Raw genomic sequence first — 22,636 nt, 5'->3', positions numbered from 1 at the left:
GTCGGTCCATTTCAGCCTACTAAAGGTAATTGTAAGTATTTGTTAACTATTGTTGATAATTATTCTAGATATGGTTTTGTATATCTAATGAAACAAAAATCAGAGACCTTTCAGATCTTTAAAGACTTTGCTGCACACGTCTTCAATCAACATGGTGTCCTCATCAGAAGAATACAAGTGATCGTGGTGGAGAATTCATGTCCCAGCAATTCCAAGGATGGATGAGACGAAATGGAATCCATCACCAAATTTCAGCACCTTACACTCCAAGACACAGTGGTATTGTAGAACGACGCCAAGGCGTTTTACAGACTATGTTTTGTTGCCTTCTAGAAGATGCAAATCTCAACAACTTCTATAGGGGTGAAACACTAAGGTATGCCAATTACATTGTTAACCGTATTTGGAGCAGTGTTATAAATCAAACTCCTTTTTAAATACTGTACGGAAAGAAGCCTGATATCCAAAACCTCCACATCTTTGGCTCATTTGCCATGGTCAACATTCCGTTGGTGCAGAGAAAGAAAGGAGGTCCAGTAGCAGAAACCTAAGATTTATAGGTTTTGATCAAAGTTCTAAGTATTATAAATTTGTTGACACTAATCACACAGTTGTTATTTCCAACTCAGCTAAAGAACAGTTTAAAGAAACTTAAAGTGTTTAAATATGTTGAGCCTCCAATGAACAAGAAGATTATTGGCACACGATGGGTGTACAGAATTAAGCAAAAACCAAACGGTGAGAAAATATACAAAGCAAGATTAATAGCACAAGGCTACTCCCAAGTTTATCCTGAAAATTACACAGATACATTTTCACCTACAGTTAAAAATGAAAGTGTCAAAATTGCCTTAACCACAGCTATTGCCCTGAATTTAGAAGTTTACCAATTTGATGTTGAAACTGCTTATCTGAATGCTGATTTAAATGAAGAGATCTACGTGAAGGGCGCACCCGGTTTCCAGGATCAAGAAGGTGCTGTCTGGTACCTGCAAAAGAGTCTTTATGGCCTGAAACAATCTGCTTTAATGTGGCATAGCTGTCTCATTGACAAGCTAAATTCAATGGGCTTTATTAAGTCCAACTGATGAATGCGTGTTTACAAAATGGCAATGTAATGTTTATGAAATTATACTTCTTTATGTTGATGACATTGTTTATATTGGTCCAAACAAACGTATGAGTGAAGTTTTTGCAAAAGGTTTAGAAAGACATTTTACACTGAAAAGCTTAGGGCACATTCATGATTATCTAGGAGTTCAGATTGAAAAAACTCAGAAGGGGTTTAGCCTCTCACAAGAAAACAAAATTGATCAACTTTTGCAAAATTGCAACATGAGTGACGCACATCCATGTCGCTCTCCAATGCAAACAGATTTTTATAAGTTGACACAACAGAGTAGTCCCGAATTTAACGATCACTTTATCGTTCAGTCATTGGGTCACTGTTATACATTAGCAGTTGGACAAGGCCCGACATTTCACTTAGTGTCAATCTTTTGTCAAGATACGTTGGCAGAGCAACATTTCATTGGACATGCATAAAGAGACTGCTAAGATACATGAAGCACACAAAAGACATGAAGTTGTTCTTAGAACCAAAACACAAAAAGTTTCCTGAGTTAGTTTACTACGCAGATTCTGATTGGGCAGGTGATAAAGAAACACGAAAAAGCACTTCTGGTTATATAATGTTTTGAATGGTTGTCCAATTTATTGGAAAGTTAGAAAGCAGAACTTTATTTCTTGTTCTTCTACTGAGTCAGAATATGCCTGTGTTTCTGACTGTTGTAATGCTTTAACCTGTGTTTCCGCTCTCGTTGATAGTATTTGGAGTGATCCTATAAAACCAATTGTTATTACGGAGGACAATGTTTCCATTACCTTCATATCGGAAACTGAATATGTTGGAGCTCATTCACGGCACATCAACATAAGATATAAAAATGCCAGAGAATATGTGAAACAAGGATTCGTGAAACTACATTATGTGCCCACAACTAAACAGATTGCTGACGTGCTGAATAAACCACTGTCAGCTGACCAACATGAATATCTCTGCAAGAAAATGTGCCTTATGTGAACCAATGTTACTGATGACTGCCAAAGAAGGGGTGTCACGCTGAATATGGCCAGCCCGAGACATTTAGTAATTAAAGGCTTAACTTTGTGTGCCTTACTAAGATCCTCCTATTATGATGTAATATCCTGCCAAATCTAACATCACTTTCTTTTTCATTGTAAAACTCCCTTCTCCTTTTACCTCTATCATGTGAAGACATATTTGTTGTGTTGTCCCTCAAGACATGTTTTATTTTTCTACTTTTATAATAAAAGAAATCTTATTTTGAACAAATGACTAAAGGCTTCATCTATCGCCTCCTCGGTGTTAATGTTCTAATGGACTTTAATCACTTAAAAACCGCGACACCGAACAATTTTCAGAGGTAGCCCCATGTAGAGAGCATTGCAGTAGTTGAATCTCGAGGTGATGAGGGCATGAGCGACTGGGAGAAATGACTTCCTGTCCAAATAGGGCCGCAACTGATGCACCAGGTGAACATGTGCAAACGCCCCCCTTGCCACAGCCACAAGATGATGTTCCAATATTAGCTGTGGATCGAGGAGGACGCCCAAGTTGCAGACCCTCTCCGAGGGGGGCACTAATTCCCCCCCAGGGTAATGGATGGACAGATGGAATTGTCCTTGGGAGGCAAAACCCATAGCCACTCCGTCTTGCCCGGGTTGAGTTTGAGCTTGTTGACACCCATCCAGACCCCAACAGCCTCCAGGCACTGGCACATCACTTCCACTGCTTCACTGATGGGACATGGGGTGGAGATGTACAACTGGGTATCATCAGCGTACTGATGATAACGCATCCCATGCCCTTGGATGATCTCGCACAGCGGTTTAATGTAGATATTAAATAGCAGGGGGGGGAGGACCAACCCGAGGCACCCCACTAAGGGAGAGACCTCGAGGTTGACTTCTGACCCCCCACTAACACCGACTGCGACCAAACAGAGAGGTAGAAGGAGAAACACTGAAAAACAGTGCCTCCCACTCCCAACAGTCAGCATAAAAAGATACCGTGGTCGATGGTATCAAAAGCCACTGAGAGGTCAAGAAGCATCAGGACAGAGGACAAGCCCCTATCCCGGGTCCGCCAGAGATCATCCATCAGCGTGACCAAAGCAGTTTCCGTGCTGTAGCTGGGCCTGAATCCTGACTGTTGAGGGCCTAGATAATCGGCTTCTACCAAGAACCGCTGGAGCTGGAGCAACACCACCTTCTCAACAACCTTCCCCATAAAGGGAAGGTTGGAGACTGGATGATATTTGTTGAGTACGGATGGGTCCAGGGAAGGCTTCTTGAAGAGGGGGCATACAATTGCCTCCTTATAAGGAGATGAAAAGGACCTCCTCCTTAAATTGGTTAATGTGAAACCTTCTGAGCTAAATTTAGAGATCTGGAAGCTTAGAATGATGAAATTATGATGAAAGCCTCTTTAAGCTTTGAAGGACATTTTTTGTTCATCATAAATGTGCAACTATTGTCAAATCCCGAGTTGGCACAACTCCTTTTCCTGCACCTTCAAAACCACAATCACTGTCGAAGTGTGGTCATTGAACCACTACTAGGATTACCACAAATTTTGTGGATCAAGTGCATAACCGCTTCTACTGTACCATTGTAACTTTGAAGGCTCAGGGACAAAGTGGTTAGTGAGGACTAACATACCTTTTGGCAAGACATGGAAATAAAAACAAAAATTGAACGGTTGAACAGTGTTCCAATACTTGAGGAGGTGGTATAAAGAAGAGGGTATCAGCTTAGTTTCCAAAGCAAAGGAAACAAGACAAGGAGCAATGATGGAACTAACCCAGGAGAGAAGCAACCTACAACTTCCGGTCAGGAGAAACTTCCTAACAGTGAGAATACTTAACCAGTGGAACAGCTTACTTTCAGGAGTTGTAGGTGCACCACTAGAAAGACACTGGAGGTTTTTAAGAGGATGTTGGATAAATATTTTTCCTGCCTAGGCAGCGGGCTGGACTAGAAGACCTCAAAGGTCCCTTCCAACTTGTAATTCTGTGTGAGTCTTTGATGAGTTTTTAACCAGCCTGGAATTCTGACTGAAACATCTGACAATCGGAACATTCAAAATCTTTCTCTACTGTCTGAGTCCTCTGGTGTATCACTAGCTGGGAACTTTGATTGAAAGTTTTTCTACAATCAGAACATTCATAGTTCTTTCCCCCCTGCGAGTCCTTTGGTGTTTCACCAAACTGGAATTCCAACTAAAATATTTCCCACAATCAGGATATTCTAAAAGTTTATCTCCTGTATGAGTCCTCTAGTGCAGTGTTTCCCAACCTTGGCAACTTGAAGATATTTGGACTTCAGTTCCCAGAATTCCCCAGCCAGTATTCGTTGTTGGTGAATTCTGGGAGTTGAGGTCCAAATATCTTCAAGTTGCCAAGGTTGGGAAACACTGCTCTAGTGTTTCAACAGATGGGAATTCTGACTAAATCTTTCCCCACAGTCAGGAACTTCAAATGGTTTCCCTTCTGTGTGAGTCCTCCGGAGTTTCACAAGGCTGGACCTATGACTAAAATCTTTCCCACAGTCCAGACATTAAAAGGGTTTCTGTCCTATATGACACCTCTGATGTTCCATCAGATGGGAACTCTGACTAAAACGTTTCCCACAGTCAGGACACTCAAAGGGTTTCTCTCCTGTGTGAGTCCTCTGGTGTTGCGCCAGGTGGGAACTCTGACTAAAACCTTTCCCACAGTCTGGACATTCAAAGGGTTTCTCTCCTGTGTGAGTCCTACGGTGTTTAAAAAGGCTGGAATTATGACTAAAACCTTTCCCACAGTCTGGACATTCAAAGGGTTTCTCTCCTGTGTGAGTCCTCTGATGTTGCACCAGACTAGAATTCCGACTGAAACTTTTCCCACAGTCAGGACATTCAAAGGGTTTCTCTCCTGTATGAATCCTCTGGTGTTGCGCAAGGTTGGAACTATAACTAAATGTTTTCCCACAATCATGACATTCAAAAGGTTTTTCTCTTGTGTGAGTCCCCTGGTTTGTCACCAGGCTGGAATTATCACTAAAACCATTCCCACAGTCCAGACATTCAAAGGGTTTCTCTCCTGTATGAGTTGTCTGATGTTGCACCAGGTGGTAACTCTGACTAAAACATTTCCCACAGTCAGGACACTCAAAGGGTTTCTCCCCTGTATGAGTCCTCTGATGTTGCACCAGGTGATAACTCTGACTAAAACTTTTCCCACAGTCTGGACATTCAAAGGGTTTCTCTCCTGTGTGAGTCCTCTGGTGTTTCACCAAGTTGGAATTATGACTAAAACTTTTCCCACAGTCTGGACATTCAAAGGGTTTCTCTCCTGTATGAGTCCTCTGGTGTGTCACCAGGTTGGAATTATCACTAAAACATTTCCCACAGTCCGAACATTCAAAGGGTTTTTCTCCTGTGTGAGTCCTCTGGTGTTTCAAAAGGCTGGAATTCTGACTAAAACATTTCCCACAGTCCCGACATTCAAAGGGTTTCTCTCCTGTATGAGTCCTCTGGTGTGTCACCAGGCTGGAATTATCACTAAAACCTTTCCCACAGTCCGAACATTCAAAAGGTTTTTCTCCTGTGTGAGTCCTCTGGTGTCTCACCAGGTTGGAATTACCACTAAAACATTTCCCACAGTCAGGACAGTCAAACGGTTTCTCTTCTGTATGAGTCCTCTGGTGCTGCACCAGGTTGGAACTCTGACTAAAACTTTTCCCACAGTCAGGACATTCAAAAGGTTTCTCTCCAGTGTGAGTCCTCTGGTGATTCAACAAGTTGGAATTCTCACGAAAACGTTTCCCACAGTCCTGACATTCAAAGGGTTTCTCTCCTGTATGAGTTCTCTGGTGTTGAACCAGATTAGAATTCTGACAGAAACTTTTCCCACAGTCAGGACATTCAAAGGGTTTCTCTCCTGTGTGAGTCCTATGGTGTTTCAAAAGGCTGGAATTCTGACTAAAACATTTCCCACAGTCCCGACATTCAAAGGGTTTTTCTCCTGTATGAGTCCTCTGGTGTGTCACCAGGCTGGAATTATCACTAAAACCTTTCCCACAGTCCGAACATTCAAAGGGTTTTTCTCCTGTGTGAGTCCTCTGGTGTCTCACCAGGTTGGAATTACCACTAAAACATTTCCCACAGTCAGGACAGTCAAACGGTTTCTCTTCTGTATGAGTCCTCTGGTGTCTCACCAGGTTGGAATTATGACTAAAACTTTTCCCACAGTCTGGGCATTCAAAGGGTTTCTCTCCAGTGTGAGTCCTCTGGTGTTTCACCAAGTTGGAATTCTCACAAAAACGTTTCCCACAGTCCTGACATTCAAAGGGTTTCTCTCCTGTATGAGTCCTCTGGTGTTGAACCAGATTAGAATTCTGACTGAAACTTTTCCCACAGTCAGGACATTCAAAGGGTTTCTCTCCTGTGTGAATCCTCTGGTGTTTCATGACTGAAATTGTGACTGAATTTTTTACACAGTCACATTCAAATATTTTCTATTATTTGTGAGTTTTGCGTGCTAGACCATACTGGAATTGTCTCTTTGAAGCCTTTCTCAAGGAAAGGATGTTTAAATGGCTTTATTTCTGTGTGTGCCTCGTTTAGTGTCCCATGGCCTGAATATTTCTAATGAAAAGTTCACACAATCTGCAGAATCTTATGTTTTCTCCATCATGTGTTTTTCTGGTGTACCATATTGCCATGCTCACTAAAGCACATAGCACATTGGGAGCACTTTTTTGGCTTCCCTCTTGTGTGTTTGTTTCTAGGAATCACAAGGGAGCTGTTCTGACCAGTTTTTGCTACATTGAGATAGTGTGTGTGGCTTTTCTCCTGTCTAGCTCTTCCTTCCATAAACAGCTGTGATATTTCTTCTTTTCCCACAGTAGGCAAATCTATGCTGCCTTTCCACAGTTGAAGTCACCAAAAATATGGACAATGCCTTTTTTAGTGATGCTTTCATTCAAGCCATTTTCTTCCTCACAGGGAGAGGCCTGCATTCCTGTCTGCTCTACATGGCTTTACTATTGACCTTTTCCTCCCCACGGACATCCAAATATTTCCCTTTTTTGCTGATTGAAAAATAATCTCCTTTAACTTTCCACGTAACCTTTCCTTGAGCATAATCGGCTTATTTGAGCTTGAAATCCTTCTTGATTTTCTCTCCCTTGTCTAACGGCTGCTGCTGGAGTTGGAGAAGAATTATATCATATTCTGAAATAAATGAAAAATATTTTGTTTTTTTGCTTGATTTTCTTCCCTTTTCAGTGTTGGTTTTTATTTACAATTGTCCCAAGTGCTCTTATTGCCATTTTCTTCACCTCTAAGATTCAAAGAAAAAAAGAATTTTAATTTTTATAAAGTAGTAAGAGATGATGTATAAAAAGAAGAAAAGTATATATTACAACAAAAAAGCAAATATGCCTCAATAATAATCACTTAGATTATTTACGATTGGAAAATATTTTGTTTTTTCGCTCGATTTTCTTCCCTTTTCAGTGTTGGTTTTTATTTACAATTGTCCCGAGTTCTCTTATTGCCATCTTCTTCACCTGTAAGATTCAAAGAAAAGTAGAATTTTAATTTTTATAAAATAGTAAGAGATGATGTGAAAAAAGAAAAAAAGTATATATTACAACAAAAAGGCAAACATGCCTCAATAATAATCACTTACATTATTTATGATTCATTAGATACGTAGAAGACTAACAAAGCTTGCATTTGCGGAAACTAGCCTGTTTGTCCAGCAAATCAGTCCAGCCAGCCCACCAACCCAACCAGCCAGCCACAACCAGAAGAAATGGAGTTGAAGTCTTCAATGAAACACAACAGCAGTAGGAGGTTGTGGAAAAATATATTTACTTCTTTATACTACCATTACTACTACTATTTATACTATACATACAATAAACTAGTATCTTACTAGTACCTTGCTACAACTATCTTAGTTCAATAACTCACAGGAACCAACAGCACACAGCTAACAGCGAACAGAGAGAGAGAGCTCTTGCCTAAATACTTTTCACATAATTACTAGGTTGTTGCACGCTCAACTGCCTTAGAATGAATCAGCATTCTCAACAGAGGCCTACTTTCTGCATTAATTAATTAATTGATTGATTGATTGATTGATTGATTGATTGATTATTAGATTTGTATGCCGCACCTCTCCACAGACTCGGGGCGGCTCGCAACAGTGATAAAAACAGTATACAATGACAAATCTAATATTAAAAGTCTATAATAATAAATCTAACATTAAAAGTCTTAAAACTCCATTGTTTAAAAATCATACATACAACATACCATACATAAAACATACCAACATACCCTACATAGGCAAGGGGAGATATCTTAGTTCTCACATGCCTGACAACAGAGGTAGGTTTTAAGGAGTTTACAAAAGGCAAGCAGGGTGGGGGCAATCCTAATCTCTGGGGGCAGCTGGTTCCAGAGGGTTGGAGCCACCACAGAGAAGGCTCTTCCCCTTGTTTAGTTGATGGGACCCGGAGAAGGCCAACTCTGTGGGACCTAACCGGCCACTGGGATTCATGCGGCAGAAGGCGGTCTCGCAGATATTCTGGTCCGGTGGCATGAAGGACTTTATAGGTCATAACCAACACTTTGAATTGTGACCGGAAACTGATCGGCAACCAATGCAGACTGTGGCGTGTTGGTGTAACATGGGCATATCTAGGGAAGCCCATGATAGCTCTCACAGATGCATTCTGCACAATCTGGAGTTTCTGAACACTCTTCAAAGGTAGCCCCATGTAGAGAACGTTACAGTAGTCGAACCTCGAGGTGATGAGGGCATGAGGGACTGTGAGCATTGACTCCCGGTCCAAATAGGGCCGCAACTGGTGCACCAGGTGAACCTGGGCAAACGCCCACCTCGCCACCGCCAAAAGATGTTTCTCTAATGTCAGCTGTGAATCGAGGAGGATGCCCAAGTTGCGAACCCTCTCCGAGGGGGTCAATAATTCCCCCCTCAGGGTGATGGACGGACAAATGGAATTGTCCTTGGGAGGCAAAACCCACAGCCACTCCGTCTTATCAGGGTTGAGTTTCAGTCTGTTGACACCCATCCAGACCCCAACAGCCTCCAGGCACCGGCACATCACTTCCACTGCTTCGTTGATTGGACATGGGGTGGAGATGTACAGGTGGGTATCATTGGCATATTGATGATATCTCACCCCATGCCCTTGGATGATCTTACCCAGCGGTTTCAGGTAGATATTAGATAGCAAGGTATTATATTAAGATATTATTCAGGGATTTTTAATTCCTGACAAAGACTACTGAGAGACATTCAAATTCAATTGTTTAATTGGGTCAATCAAGAATTCTTAGCAATGCAAAGAACTATCATCAAATATATCTTGAAGTGCTAGGTATAGATTATATAATTGTAGATACCCTGTTTTCCCGAAAATAAGACAGGGGCTTTGACCCCTCTCCCCCAAAAGCCCTGGCCTTATTATTGAGGGATGTCTTATTATTTTGGGAGTGCAGTAGGCTGGGAGCATGGGAGAACATGTCCCATGGCAACTGCCTCACCCTTCCTGCTTTTAGCGCTGGCCGAGTTGCAGGCCCACTGCCGCTGCCGCATGGAGCATAAACATATATCCTTGGTTTTCTTCTTTTATACTTTTATCTCCAGACTGTTTCCTTCTATATTTCGTACTACTCCCCTCCTTCCCTTCCCTCTACCTTCTTTCTCCCTCCCTCTTTCCTACTTCTTTCCACTTTCTCTCTCTTTCTACTTTCTCTTTCTCCCTCTTATCCTTCCCTGAGTACACCTTTTTATGGTTAGCAGACTAGCAAGTCAGAAGCCTTAACTTCATTTCAACATAGGAGCTATTTCTTAAACTTATGTCATTATCATGCCTCTTGATTTTAGGCCGTATTTCTCCCTCTCAATTGGTATCTTTATTCATCATTTTTTTAGTTCTATAATTTCTAGATGCGCTAAATGTTTAATTTCTTTTCCCCTTCCAACTTTTAAAAATTTTACTTTTAACTTATTCTCTATATTTAAACAAATACAATTCTTGTTATCTTTATTCCATCCATTTGTTAATCATTTTAAATTCCACATAACAAAAAAACCAACTTATAAATTATTTAAACTTATATAAATACCTTTAAGAGTACAGTGATCCCCCGAGTTTCGCGATCTCGATCTTCGCGAAACGCTATATCGCGATTTTTCCACCCGATGACGTCACTCTCTTCCTTCCTCATCTTTCTTTTTCTCTCTCTTTCTCTATCTTGCTTCTTCCTCTCTCACACTCTCTCTCTCATCTCTTTCTTTCCTTCTCTCTCTTTCTCTATCTCTCCCCCTCTTGCTCTCGAGCGGCAAGCGAGCAGCCGGGTGGGCGGGTGAACGGGCAAGCGGAAACCGGGCGGGCGGGTGAACGGGCAAGCGGCAAGCGAGCAGCCGGGCAGGCGGGTGAACGGGCAAGCGGAAGCCGGGCGGGCGGGTGAACGGGCAAGCGGCAAGCGATCTTGGGGTTTCCCCTTTGCCTGGGCAGCGGGAAGACCCAGGGAAGGTTCCTTCGGCCGCCCAACAGCTGATCTGCTCCGCAGCGCGGCAGCAGCAAGGAGCCGAAGATGGGGTTTCCCCTTTGCCTGGGCAACGGGGAAACCCCATCTTCGGCTCCTCGATGCTGCCGCGCTGCGGAGCAGATCAGCTGTTGGGCGGCCGAAGGAACCTTCCCTGGGTCTTCCCCGCCGCCCACACGCAAACTCCACATCTGCGCATGTGCGGCCATGAAAAAAAGGGCACGCATGCGCAGATGGTGTTTTTACTTCCGCACCGCTATATCGCGACAAATCGAGTTTCGCGAGGGGTCTTGGAACGGAACCCTCGCGAAACTCGAGGGATCACTGTATTGATTATACAGATTTTCTATCATTTGGTATCAATAAGCATCTGAATCTTGTCAATATTAAATCAGGTTTGTAAGTTATATAAATCTTATAGAAAACAAAGGGTAATAATTGTCCAATTTATATCTCTTTCCAACAAATGATCTACTATAGTCTAATTTATTTCCCTTCTTTTCTTTATTCTTTTTTCCTATCAACATCAATATTTGTCAACAAATCGCCATGTCCAGATGGCATCCACCCTAGAGTTCTCAAGGAACTCAAGTGTGAAATTGCTGAACTTGTAGCTAAAATATATAATCTTTCTCTAAGATCAGGCACTGTACTTGAGGATTGGAGGGAGGCAAATGTAACCCTGATCTTCAAGAAAGGATCCAGAGGTGATCCAGGAAATTACAGACCAGTCGGTTTAAACTCAGTTCCAGGCAAAGTGATGGAAACCATTATTAAAGATAAAATTACTGGGCACATAGAAGAACAGGCATTGCTGAAAGAAAAGCAACATGGTTTCTGCAAGGGCAAATCATGTCTTACTAACTTGTTAGAATTCTTTGAGGGTGTAAATAAACACATAAAGGGGACCCAGTTGATATTGTATATCTTGACTTTCAAAAAGGTCCCTCACTAAAGGCTCCTAAAAAAGCTCTTCAGCCACGGAATTAGAGGACAGGTCTTGTCCTGGATTGGCTAATCTGGCTAAATTGTAGGAAGCAAAGGTGTCAATAAATGGACAATTCTTTGGATGGAAAGAGTGAGAAGTGGTGTGCCTGGAAGTTCAGTTTTGGGTGCTTTACCTTTTAATGTATTCATTAACGTTCTGGATGTAGAAATAAATAGTGAGGTAGTCAAGTTTGCTGACGACACTAAATTGTTTCCCAGTAGTGAGAAGTGAAACTGATTGTCGGGAGCTCCAAAAAGATCTTTCAAAATTGAGTGAGTGGGCAACAAAGTGGCAAATACATTTCAACCTAAACAAGTGCAAAGTTATGCATATTGGGGCAAAGAACCCCAATTATACCTACCAACTGATGGGGACCAAGCTTTCCGAGACAACCCAAGAAAGGGATCTTGAGGTTTGGTGGACAGCTCAATGAAGATGTCAACCCAGTGTGCAGCAGCAGTAAATAAAGCAAATTCCATGTTTGGAATGATTAGGAAAGGAATCAAAAATAGGTCGGCAAGTGTTGTATTTGTCTCTGTACAAATCGATGGTGAGACCACCGTTGGAGTAGTGTGTACAGTTCTGGTCACTGCACCTCCAGAAGGATATAATGGAACTGGAAAAGGTGCCAAAAAGGGCAAGAATGATCATTAGCCAAACAGCTAATATAACAATAAATGGAGATAAGACAGATAAAATTAACATTGAAAAAGGAGTTAGACACGGTTCTCCTATTTCCCCACTATTATACATTTTGTATATTGAAATCTTATTGTATACTGTGAGAGCAAATCCAGACATTAGAGGTTTGAAAATTAAGGATCAACATTAGGAGACACAAGCTTTTGCTGACAATTTAGTCTATATCGTAGAGAATTCATCAATTTCGGGATTGGAACTGTTAAGGGAAATGAAAAAATTTGGAAGAGTAGCAGGGCTCAAAATTAACAAGGATAAAACAAAGATGTTAACTTAAAAGTTGTCTAAAAAACACAGAGGAATTACAGCTAAATATACTTCGATAAAAGAAGATAATTATCAAAAATTATTAAAGGATATCCAGAAAGATTTAGTGAAGTGGTCTAAATTACAAAAATATCCCTGCTAGGTAGAAGCTCAGTAATTAAGATGAACGTACGTCTGAAGGTACTTTACCTATTTCAGACAGCTCTAATTAGAAACTAACAAAAATTTTATAACGAATTGGATAAATCAGTTAGGAAATTTATTTGGAAAGGGAAAAAACCCAGAATTAAATATAAACTGTTACAAGATGCAAAAGATCAAAAGGTCTACCAAATTGGAAGTTATACTATCAAGCGGCTACCGCTTTATGGTTAAAAGACTGGGTAGTATTAGTAAATAAGAGATTATTAACCATTGAGGGACAAGACCTACAATACGGATGGCATAAATACCTATGGAATAATGAAGAAAAAATACATAGATACTTTAAAAACCATTATATCACAGGCATATTAATTCAAAACTGGCTGGCAATTCAGAAAAAAATTTATTCACAGATTCCAAAATGGCTTTCACCTTTGGAAGCAATAATGTAGCCAAACTCAATTCAGGCAAATAATACCATTACATATAAGAAACTACTATCAGAACAGAATGAGATGAAATCTAGAACAAAATTAGTAGAAGAGGGTGTAAACATTGATTGGTGGCCCTATTTTCAATTAAAAAATAAAGAGAAATTTGACCTAGAAAAATTTGGCTTCCAATCAAGTGAACAAGAAATCGATAAAATTTGTACAGGACGGGAGGGAAAAGAAATTTCAAAATTTATAAATGTCTTTTAAAAAATGAAATGGAGGAAGAAAGAGTTAAAGAGGTCATGATAAAATGGGCCCAAAATGTAGGCCATACGATTGAGTTAGACAAATGGACCTCTGGAATTATAATTTAAAACTTACCATCTCTTCTGTGTATAAAGAAAACCTCTACAAAAGTTTTTATCAATGGCATTTTACACCAGTAAAATTGAGAAAAATTTATAAAGGAATGTCTCCAAATTGTTGGAAGTGTAAAGATGAATTAGGCACATACTTTCATATGTGGTAGACCTGTGGGAAAGCTAGAAAACTTTGGAAATTAATATGGAAATGGATAAAGGAAACAACTGAAATAGAGATTAAATTTGAACCAGAAACACTTATATTGGGAATGGTTGATAAAAATACCAAAAGAGATGACAAATATCTAACTATACATCTACTCACAGCTGCAAAAATCTGTTACGCTCAAAATTGGAGAAAGGAATTTACATCCACTTTCATATTATAAACAAGACAATGGAATTGGCTGAAATGAATAGATTGACTTTGTGCATTAAAGATAGGGAAGACACAGTGTTTTACAAAATGTGGGATAAATGGTATACCGGTAATTGGCTACGCAAAGGGAAAAAAACCCCTGGAAATAAATAGTCCTTATTTTACATAGCAAAAGGGAAGTATACTAAGAACCAAAACCTTTTTTCCTTAACCCAGACATGCTATAAATGTATATAATCTAAAACAGTGGTACCTCAAGATACGAATCCCTCGTCTTACGAACAACTCAAGATATGAACCCAGGGTTCAGAAAAAAATTGCCTCTTCTTACGAACGTTTGTCGTGTTACGAACGCTAAACCCGAACTTCCGGGTTCGGCATTCGGGAGGCTGCTGGGAAGCCCCCCGGCTGTTTTAAAAGGTGAAAGCCGGGCGGCGGGGCTTCCCAGCAGCCTCCGAAGGCTGAACGCGGAAGTTCAGGTTTGGCGTTCGGCTTCGGGAGGCTGCTGGAAAGCCGCCCGGCTGTTTTAAAAGGTGACAGCCGGGCTGGGGGGCTTCCCAGCAACCTCCCGAACCCCGAACTTTTGCCGAACTTCTGGGTTCTGGGTTTGTGGGGTTGCTGGGAAGCCCCCCAGCCCGGCGGTCACCTTTTCAAACAGTTGGGCGGCTTCCCAGGAGCCTCCGAACGCCGAACGCGGAAGTTCGGGTTTGGCGTTCGGCTTCGGGAGGCTGCTGGAAAGCCGCCCAGCTGTTTTAAAAGGTCACAGCCGGGCTGGGGGGCTTCCCAGCAACCTCCCGAACCCCGAAGTTTTGCCGAACCTCTGGGTTCGGGGGGTTGCTGGGAAGCCCCCAAGCCCGGCGGTCACCTTTTAAAACAACCGGGCGGCTTCCCAGGAGCCTCCGAACGCCGAACAAGGTATGACTGTATTTTGGATTAGAATCTTATGATCTAATTAATGATTGTAATATTTGAATATTTTTTTTCTTAAATAGTTTTATGATAGCTCTAGAACTGAAAAGTATAATCTGTATACTTTTATTATTCTTTTCAGTTTTCAAGAAACATGGAGCTAACCTGATAGGAGTGCATGAAAAACTTTAATATGGAAAACAGCTAATTGAATATTAAATTGTTTGTTTACAAAATATAATACGGAAAGAGAGAGCATGACACCTCTTTAATGCTTGCTGTTCTTTTTATTTTTTCTGTTGTTTTCTGTTTTGTTCTTTTTCTAAGCGTTGTTCTTTTCACTTGATATTGGTTGACTGACGTTTATTTTCTGTACTATACACTCTCTAATATATTTTTTTTCTAAAAAAAATAGTGATCAAGGAAATGGAGCACCTACCTTATGAAACCAGGTTGCAACGCCTTGGTCTCTTTCAGCCTTGAAAGATGACATTTCAGAGGTGACTTGATCAAAGTGTATAAAATCATGCATGGGATAGAAAAGGCGGATAGAGAAATAATCTTTTCTCTATCACACAATACTAGGACGATGGGGCAGTCCCTAAAATTCATAGGTAAGAAAGTGTGGACTATGGAATTCACTTCCTGAAGAGGTTGTGACAGCTGTCAGCCTGGATAGCTTCAAGGCAGGATTAGACAGATTCATGGATGCCAAGTGTATCGGTGGTTATTGAAATGGATGTCCAAGTGTCCTCTATGTTGGTTGAGACAGGCAGGATTCCCTTGGATACCATTTGTTGGGGGTCAAGGGAAAGGGAGGATTTGCCTTCTCTTTCTGCTCAAGATTCCCATGTGGTCAACAAGTGGTCAAAATAGGAAGCACCATATCCACCCCTGTCCCAGTTAACAGCAGTGTTCCCCAAGGTTAGATTAGATTTATTGAATTTATATGCCACCCCTCTCCGCAGGTACTGTACTGGGACCAACGCTCTTCATTCTCTACATCAATGATCTTTGCGATTACATCACAAGCAACTGTGTCCTCCTCGCCGACGATGTAAAACTCTTCAACACCACCGATAACACAACTACTCTCCAAAAAGACCTGAACTCTCTTTCTGAGTGGTCTAACACATGGCAACTTCAAATCTCAACTAGCAAATGCCCTGTCCTACACATTGGGAAAAAGAATCTAAACTCCAAATACGAACTGAATAATCAAATTATCACAGATAACCCCCACTCGGTTAAAGACCTCGGTATACTAATAACAAAAGATTTAAGTGCCAAAGCCCACTGTAACAATATAGCCAAGAAGGCTTCAAGAGCTGTAAACCTAATCCTACGTAGCTTCTGCTCTGGCAATCTCACACTGTTTACCAGAGCTTACAAAACTTTTGCCAGACCCATTCTCGAATACAGCTCATCTGTTTGGAATCCATATCGCATCTCAGACATTAACACCATTGAAAATGTCCAAAGATACTTCACCAGAAGAGCCCTTCACTCCTCCACTCGAAACAGAATACCCTACGAGACTAGATTTTCAATCCTGGGTCTAGAAAGCCTAGAACTAAGACGCCTTAAACAAGATCTAAGTATTGCCCACAAGATCATATGCTGCAACGTCCTGCCTGTCGGCAACTATTTCAGCTTCAACCACAATAATACAAGAGCACACAACAGATTTAAACTTAATATTAACCACTCCAAACTTGACTGTAAAAAATATGACTTCAATAACCGAGTTGTTGAAGCGTGGAACTCATTACCAGACTCCACAGTGTTATCCCCAAACCTCCAACACTTTACCCTTGGATTATCCACAGTTGACCTATCCAGATTCCAAAGAGGGGGGAGTACAAGTACAGCGTTTCCCAACCGGTGTGCCACGGCACACTAGTGTGCCGCGAGACACGGTCACGTGTGCCGTGAAGCTCCCCGCCCAATCTGCCCCCTCTCCTCCTCTGCCGCCTCCTGCCTTGGGGCGCGACTTCTCTCACGGCGGCGGCGGCTTCAGCTCCTCAAGACAAAAGCGCTCCCAGCCAGGGGGCTGCGAGAGGGACGGGCTGGGCTTTCCCAAAACGGACGGAGAAAGCCCTCTCTCGCAGCCCCCTGGCTGGGAGCGCTTTCGCTGCGAGAGGGCTTTCTCCATCCATTTTGGGAAAGCCCGCCCCCCCCCCTCTCTCGCGCGCGCCGCTCCCCTTTTCTCTCAGCCCTCCCTGGCTTCGCTTCTCAATCCCTCCCTCCTTCTGTCTTTCCTTTCCCTCAGCCGTTCTGTCTGGGGGTCTCCTGCTCTTCCCTTCCCCGCCTCCCAGACTTTGCCTTCGCCACCCCCCACCCTTTGCCGCATCCAGCAGTTCGCTGCTCTTTCTCTCTCTCTCTCTCCTGTGAGGTGGGGGAAGGAAAAAAAAAAGCAAAAAACCCCTCGCGCTCGTCCCTTCAGCAGCGAGGGAGGGAAGTCAGAGGGCGAGGGAACGAGCGAGCGCTCTTGTCCTCGGTGCCCTCTGCAGCCTTCCTGCCTTCTTCTTTGCCGCCGCTGAGGGACGGAGAGAAAGATAAAAAGGAAAGAGGGAGGGAGAAATAGAAAGGAAAGAGGGAGGGAGGAAAGAGGGAGAGATAGAACGGAAAGAGGGAGGGAGAGATAGAAAGGAAAGAGGGAGGCAGACAGAGAGAGAGAGAAAGAGAGACATAGCAAGAGAGAGAGAGAGAAAAAGAAAGAGATAACGAGAGAGAGAAAGAGATAGCAAGAGAGACAGAGAAAGAGAGAGAAAGGGATAGAGAAAGAAAGAGAAAGAGACAGAGAGAGAGAGAGAGATAGCAAGAGAGACAGAGAAAGAGAGAGAGAGAAAGAGATAGAGAGACAGAGAGACAGAGAAAGAGAGAAAGAGATAGAGAGACAGAGAGACAGAGAAAGAGAGAGAGATAGAAAGAGAGACAGAGAGAGACAGAAAGAGAGAGAGAGAGAAAGAGATAGAGAGAAAGAAAGACGTAGCAAGAGAGACAGAAAGAGAGAGAAAGAGAGAGAATGAAAGAGATAGCAAGAGAGGCAGAGAGAGCAAGGGAGAGAGAAAGACATAGAGGGAGGGAAGGAGGGAGAGAGAAAGAGCAAAAAAGAGAGGAAGAAAGAAAGAGGGATGGAGAGAGAGAAAGGAAGGAAGGAAGAGAGAAAAAGGGAGGGAGAAATAGAGTGAAATGGAGGAAGAGATTTTTTTTGTCCAAACTTTTCTTTAGCCCCCCCGCGCGCTCCCCCGCCCTCCCCCGTTCAGTGTTCCCCAGGATTTTGAAAATATGAATAATGTGCCGCGGCTCAAAAAAGGTTGGGAAACACTGCACTAGAGTGCCTTTGGTCCCCTGTCCTATTGCTCTCCTATATCCCCTATACCTTTCTTCTATTCCTATATTTCTTCTTCTATTCTTTCATTGATATGTTCTATTCCTATAACTTCTCTTCTTTCTTAGATATATTTTACTATGAGTATATCCTGTATAACCTTCATCATGTATTTTACTATGTGTATACCCACTAAAACCCTCATTGTGTATTGGACAAAATCAATCAATCAATCAATAAAAATGTACAATTGGCTTTCGCCAGATCTTGTTGTTGAGCCTGTTCTAATAAAGAGTTGTTTTGAGATGGCTTGCTGGTCTTTCTGAGATTTAACGAGAAGGGTTGCATAAATTGGGCATGTCTAGCCAAGTGAAAGGAAGGGCTAGGTATGACATGGAAGCTATCTTCCAACACTTGAGGGGTCAAGAAGAAGGGGGTTAATTTATTATGCAATGCAGCAGAAGGCAAGACAAGAATCAGTCGATGGAAACTAATTCAGGAAAAGAGCAGCCTACAACTAAGGAGAATTTTCCTGACACTGAGAACAATTAACCAATTGTCTGAAATGGTATTGGGCCTTTTGATTGTGCACAGCGTCCAAATAGAAGATCTGCAAGGTCCCTTCCAACACTGTCACAAACCCCAGTGGTGGAGCACCCACAACCTCTGGAGGGAAGCCATTCCCAAAGAATCAGGCACAATCTGAGGTTAGTTGGGGGAAAGATCAGAAGCAACATGAGAAAATACTATTTTACTGAAAGAGGAGTAGATGCTTGAAACAAATTTCCAGCAGACGTGGTTGGTAAATCACAGTAACTGAATTTAAACATGCCTGGGATAAACATAGATCCATCCTAAGATAAAATACAGGAAATAGTATAAGGGCAGTCAATCTTTTATGTTTCTATCAGCCTTAACTTGAAAGAGGCATTTTCAATTTTCCCACCAGCAGAAAATTGCAGCCACCAGTGGGCTTAAATTTGGGCAGGAGGGAAACCTACAGCAGCAGCCGAATCTGACACGCTTCAGCCCAGTTGCTTCTCTGCTTCCAGGCCGTGGAGGAGACCGAACAACCCTACTTGCTCCCGGACTCTCCTCCCACCTTCTCTCAACTCACCTTTCAGCTGCTGCCTCGATCCTCGGAAGACCACAAAAGCCGCTCTGCGCGCCACCTTCCTCCCATGAGTCATCCGGAAGAGGAAGTTCCTCTGAGTTTCTTCTCCCCATCCTTTCTAGCAATGCAGTACAAAATTGAAGCTCAAGCTAAAGCTTTCGAAGCATAGATGTTGCCTGATCGCCATCTAGCGACAGGAGGTGGAAAAACACGCTTTTCCAGCCTCCACCAAGCCGCTTGGAAGATGTCTTTACTGGTTACATGGCAGCAGGTCGTTTTCGACTACTCACAACCGACCTTTAAAACTGAGGAGCCAAGTGAAAAAGTGAAACGCGACACCACTTAGCTTCGGTTTTTTGGTGCCTTTGGGTCAGTCTTGATGCCTGGCCTTGCAGTTTTCTTGGCAAGTGGTTTTGCCCCCTTTCCTTTAGCACTACACTAAACTGGGTCTTCTTCCTCCCCACAATCTCTATCCATTGACCTACTCCTGATGCTCCACTAGCAAATTCAAGGATGCAGCTTTCAAGATCAATCAATTAATCTGAATAGACCTCGAAGGGACCATGGAGGTCTTCTAGTCCAGCCCCCTGCTCAAGCAGGAGACCTTAGGTTGCTTCTCTCCTTCATCAGTTTCCATCAATTCATATGCTGCAACCTCCTACCGGTCAATGACTACTTCAGCTTCAACAGCAACAACACAAGAGCACGCAACAGATTCAAACTTAATACGAACCGCTCCAAACTCGACTGTAAAAAATATGATTTAATAATTGAGTTATCGAAGCGTGGAACTCATTACTGGACTCAATTGTGTCAACCCCTAACCCCCAACATTTCTCCCTTAGACTCTCCACGATTGACCTCTCCAGGTTCCTAAGAGGCCAGTAAGGGGCGTACATAAGTGCACTGGTGTGCCTTTCGTTCCCTGTCCAATTGTCTTTCCTTTCTCTCACTTATCATATATATTTTCTTTCTTTCATATATCCTCTCCTCTAAGTTCACTTTTACCCTTATACATATTACTACATGTCTATTTTTCTTCCTATGTATTTGTGTATTGGACAAATGAATGAATGAATAAATAAATTATTATTCCTTGTCTTGCCTTCTCATGCTTGGAAAATAGCTCGACCCCCTTCGCTTTATGGCAGCCAGTCAAAATATTGCAATACTGCTATCGTGCCTCCTTTTGTCTGTCTTTTTATTAGAATAGACATTCCCAATTCCTGATCTTTGTAAGGGGAGTGCATAAGTGCACCAGAATGTTTTCCATCCCCTGTCCTAGTTTCTCTTTTAATATTATCATGTATATAAATATTATTATATCTTTGTATACCACCAATATGTAACAAAACAAATTAAATAAATAAGCCTCAAGTCATCATTGTTGCTCTTCTCTGCACTCTATCCAGAGTCTGAATATCTTTTTATATTGTGGTCACTACAATTGGAAGCAGTATTTCAACTATGGTCTTACTAAGGTTTGTAACTGTAACTTCATGGGATCTTAATTCTATCTACTAATGCATTTTAGGATTACAGTATATAGGTTATTTTGACTGCTGCCACTCACTATTGTCTCACATTTAAGTAATTGTCTACTAGGATCCCTCACTCAGTTACTGGCAGTTAATGACATTGTCTAGTTGACAGGACCTGGAGAAGGCCGACGCTGTGGGACCTGATCAGTCACTGAGACTTGTACAGCAGAAGGCGGTCCCACAAATAATCTGGCCCAATCAATGTTCCCTCAAATTTTTGTTTAGGGTGGGCGGAAAAGTATAGTGTCTGAGCGGCAGTCCCCTTGGGACTGGGCGGCATAGAAGTATGTATGTATGTATGTATGTATGTATGTATGTATGTATGTATGTATGTATGTATGCATTTATGTATGTATGTATGTATGTATAAATAAATAAATCATACATACATACATAGTTCCCTCTAAGCTGAGCAGTGAGCAATCGCTCACTTAAAAATCATCATCAACTCAGAGTTTTCCAAACCTGCCCAGAAGCCGAGAGGGAAGGAGAGAGAGAGGAAGAGAGAGAAACAGATAGAAAAAAGTGACAAAGGAAAAGAAAAAGAATGGGAGTAAGGAAGAGAGAAAGAAAATCAAAATCTAGTTTGAAACTAGCTCAACTATTTAAGTGGCATTTTGATATTGATAGAGTTGCCCTATAATGAGCTCACTGTTATAGACACACAGTATTTATTTATTTATTTATTTATTTATTATTTCTGTGTCACCCAGTCCCGAAGGGACTGCCGCTCAGACACTATACTTTTCCGCCCACCCCCCCAAAAAATTAGAGGGAACACTGCATACATACATACATACATACATACATACATACATACATACATACATACGGTACATACATACATTTAAAAAATCCCTTCTTTTTTATTAAAAGAAATTAATAATAAAACAAAACCAAAATCTATTACTATTAAAACTAAAACAACCAGCAAAACCAAAACATAACTATTAATAAAAACAGGTAAGGGCTGGGGGTTTTTTCCTCTGTCATTATTTAAGTGCTTTTACCATATGCTTTAAATCAAGAGTCACTTCTCTCTGTTTCTCTTTCTTTCCTGTCATTCTCTGCCTCAATTCTCTCTCATTCTCTTTCTCTCTCTTGTTTTGTTTCTCTCTCTCTCTTGCTTTCTCTCTCTCATTCTTTCTCTCTTGTTTTCTTTCTCTCACTCTTTCTCTCTTGTTTTCTTTCTCTCTCCCTCTCTTGCTTTCTCTCTCTCACTCTCTCATTTTCTCTCTCTCTTGCTTTCTTTCTCACACTTTCTCTCTTGTTCTCTCTCTCTTGCTATATCTCTTTCCCTCTCTCTCTCTCTCACTTTCTCTCTATCTCGCTATGTCTGTTGCGCTCTCTCTCTCTCTCTCTCTTGTTCTCTCTTGCTCTCTCTCTTCCTTTCTTCTCTGCGGAGGCCGGCGAAGGTTTTTATTTTGAATGGCAGGGGGATGGGGAGCACACGCACACGCGCCCGACATTCCAAATCACATTTGCCTGCCTCCACTGTGAGAAGAACGCCCGCCCCGCCTCTCCTGTAGCCCCTTCACTGACAGCCGGGACAAAAGCGCTCTCAGCGAAGGGACTGTGAGAGGGGCGGGGCGGGCGTTTTCAAAGTGGCTAGCGGCCGGATGGGGAGGACGAGAAGCCACAGCCACCAGCGCCGCTGCAGCCACTGATGCAGAAGGAGCCGCGCCCCAAGGCGGGAAGCGAAGGAGGAGAAAGAGGGGCGGATCAAGCAGGTGGGCGGGGGGCAGCAGCGAGAAGCCAGAAGCGTATGGGGGCCAGAGGTGCTGTAGGGGCAGGGGCGGCCGTGGCTCCTT

General features: G+C 42.3%; 1 pseudogene; it reads right to left on the bottom strand.

The window, feature by feature from the left end:
- Positions 1-1,403: 1,403 nt before the first annotated feature.
- Positions 1,404-22,636, bottom strand: part of LOC139163075 (zinc finger protein 850-like) — a 55,500-nt pseudogene continuing 34,267 nt past the window's right edge.

This window comes from Erythrolamprus reginae, chromosome 2 (genome assembly GCF_031021105.1).
Source record: "Erythrolamprus reginae isolate rEryReg1 chromosome 2, rEryReg1.hap1, whole genome shotgun sequence".
NCBI classification, from domain to species: Eukaryota; Metazoa; Chordata; class Lepidosauria; order Squamata; family Dipsadidae; genus Erythrolamprus; species Erythrolamprus reginae.
This window is presented reverse-complemented; position numbering and strand designations above follow the sequence as displayed.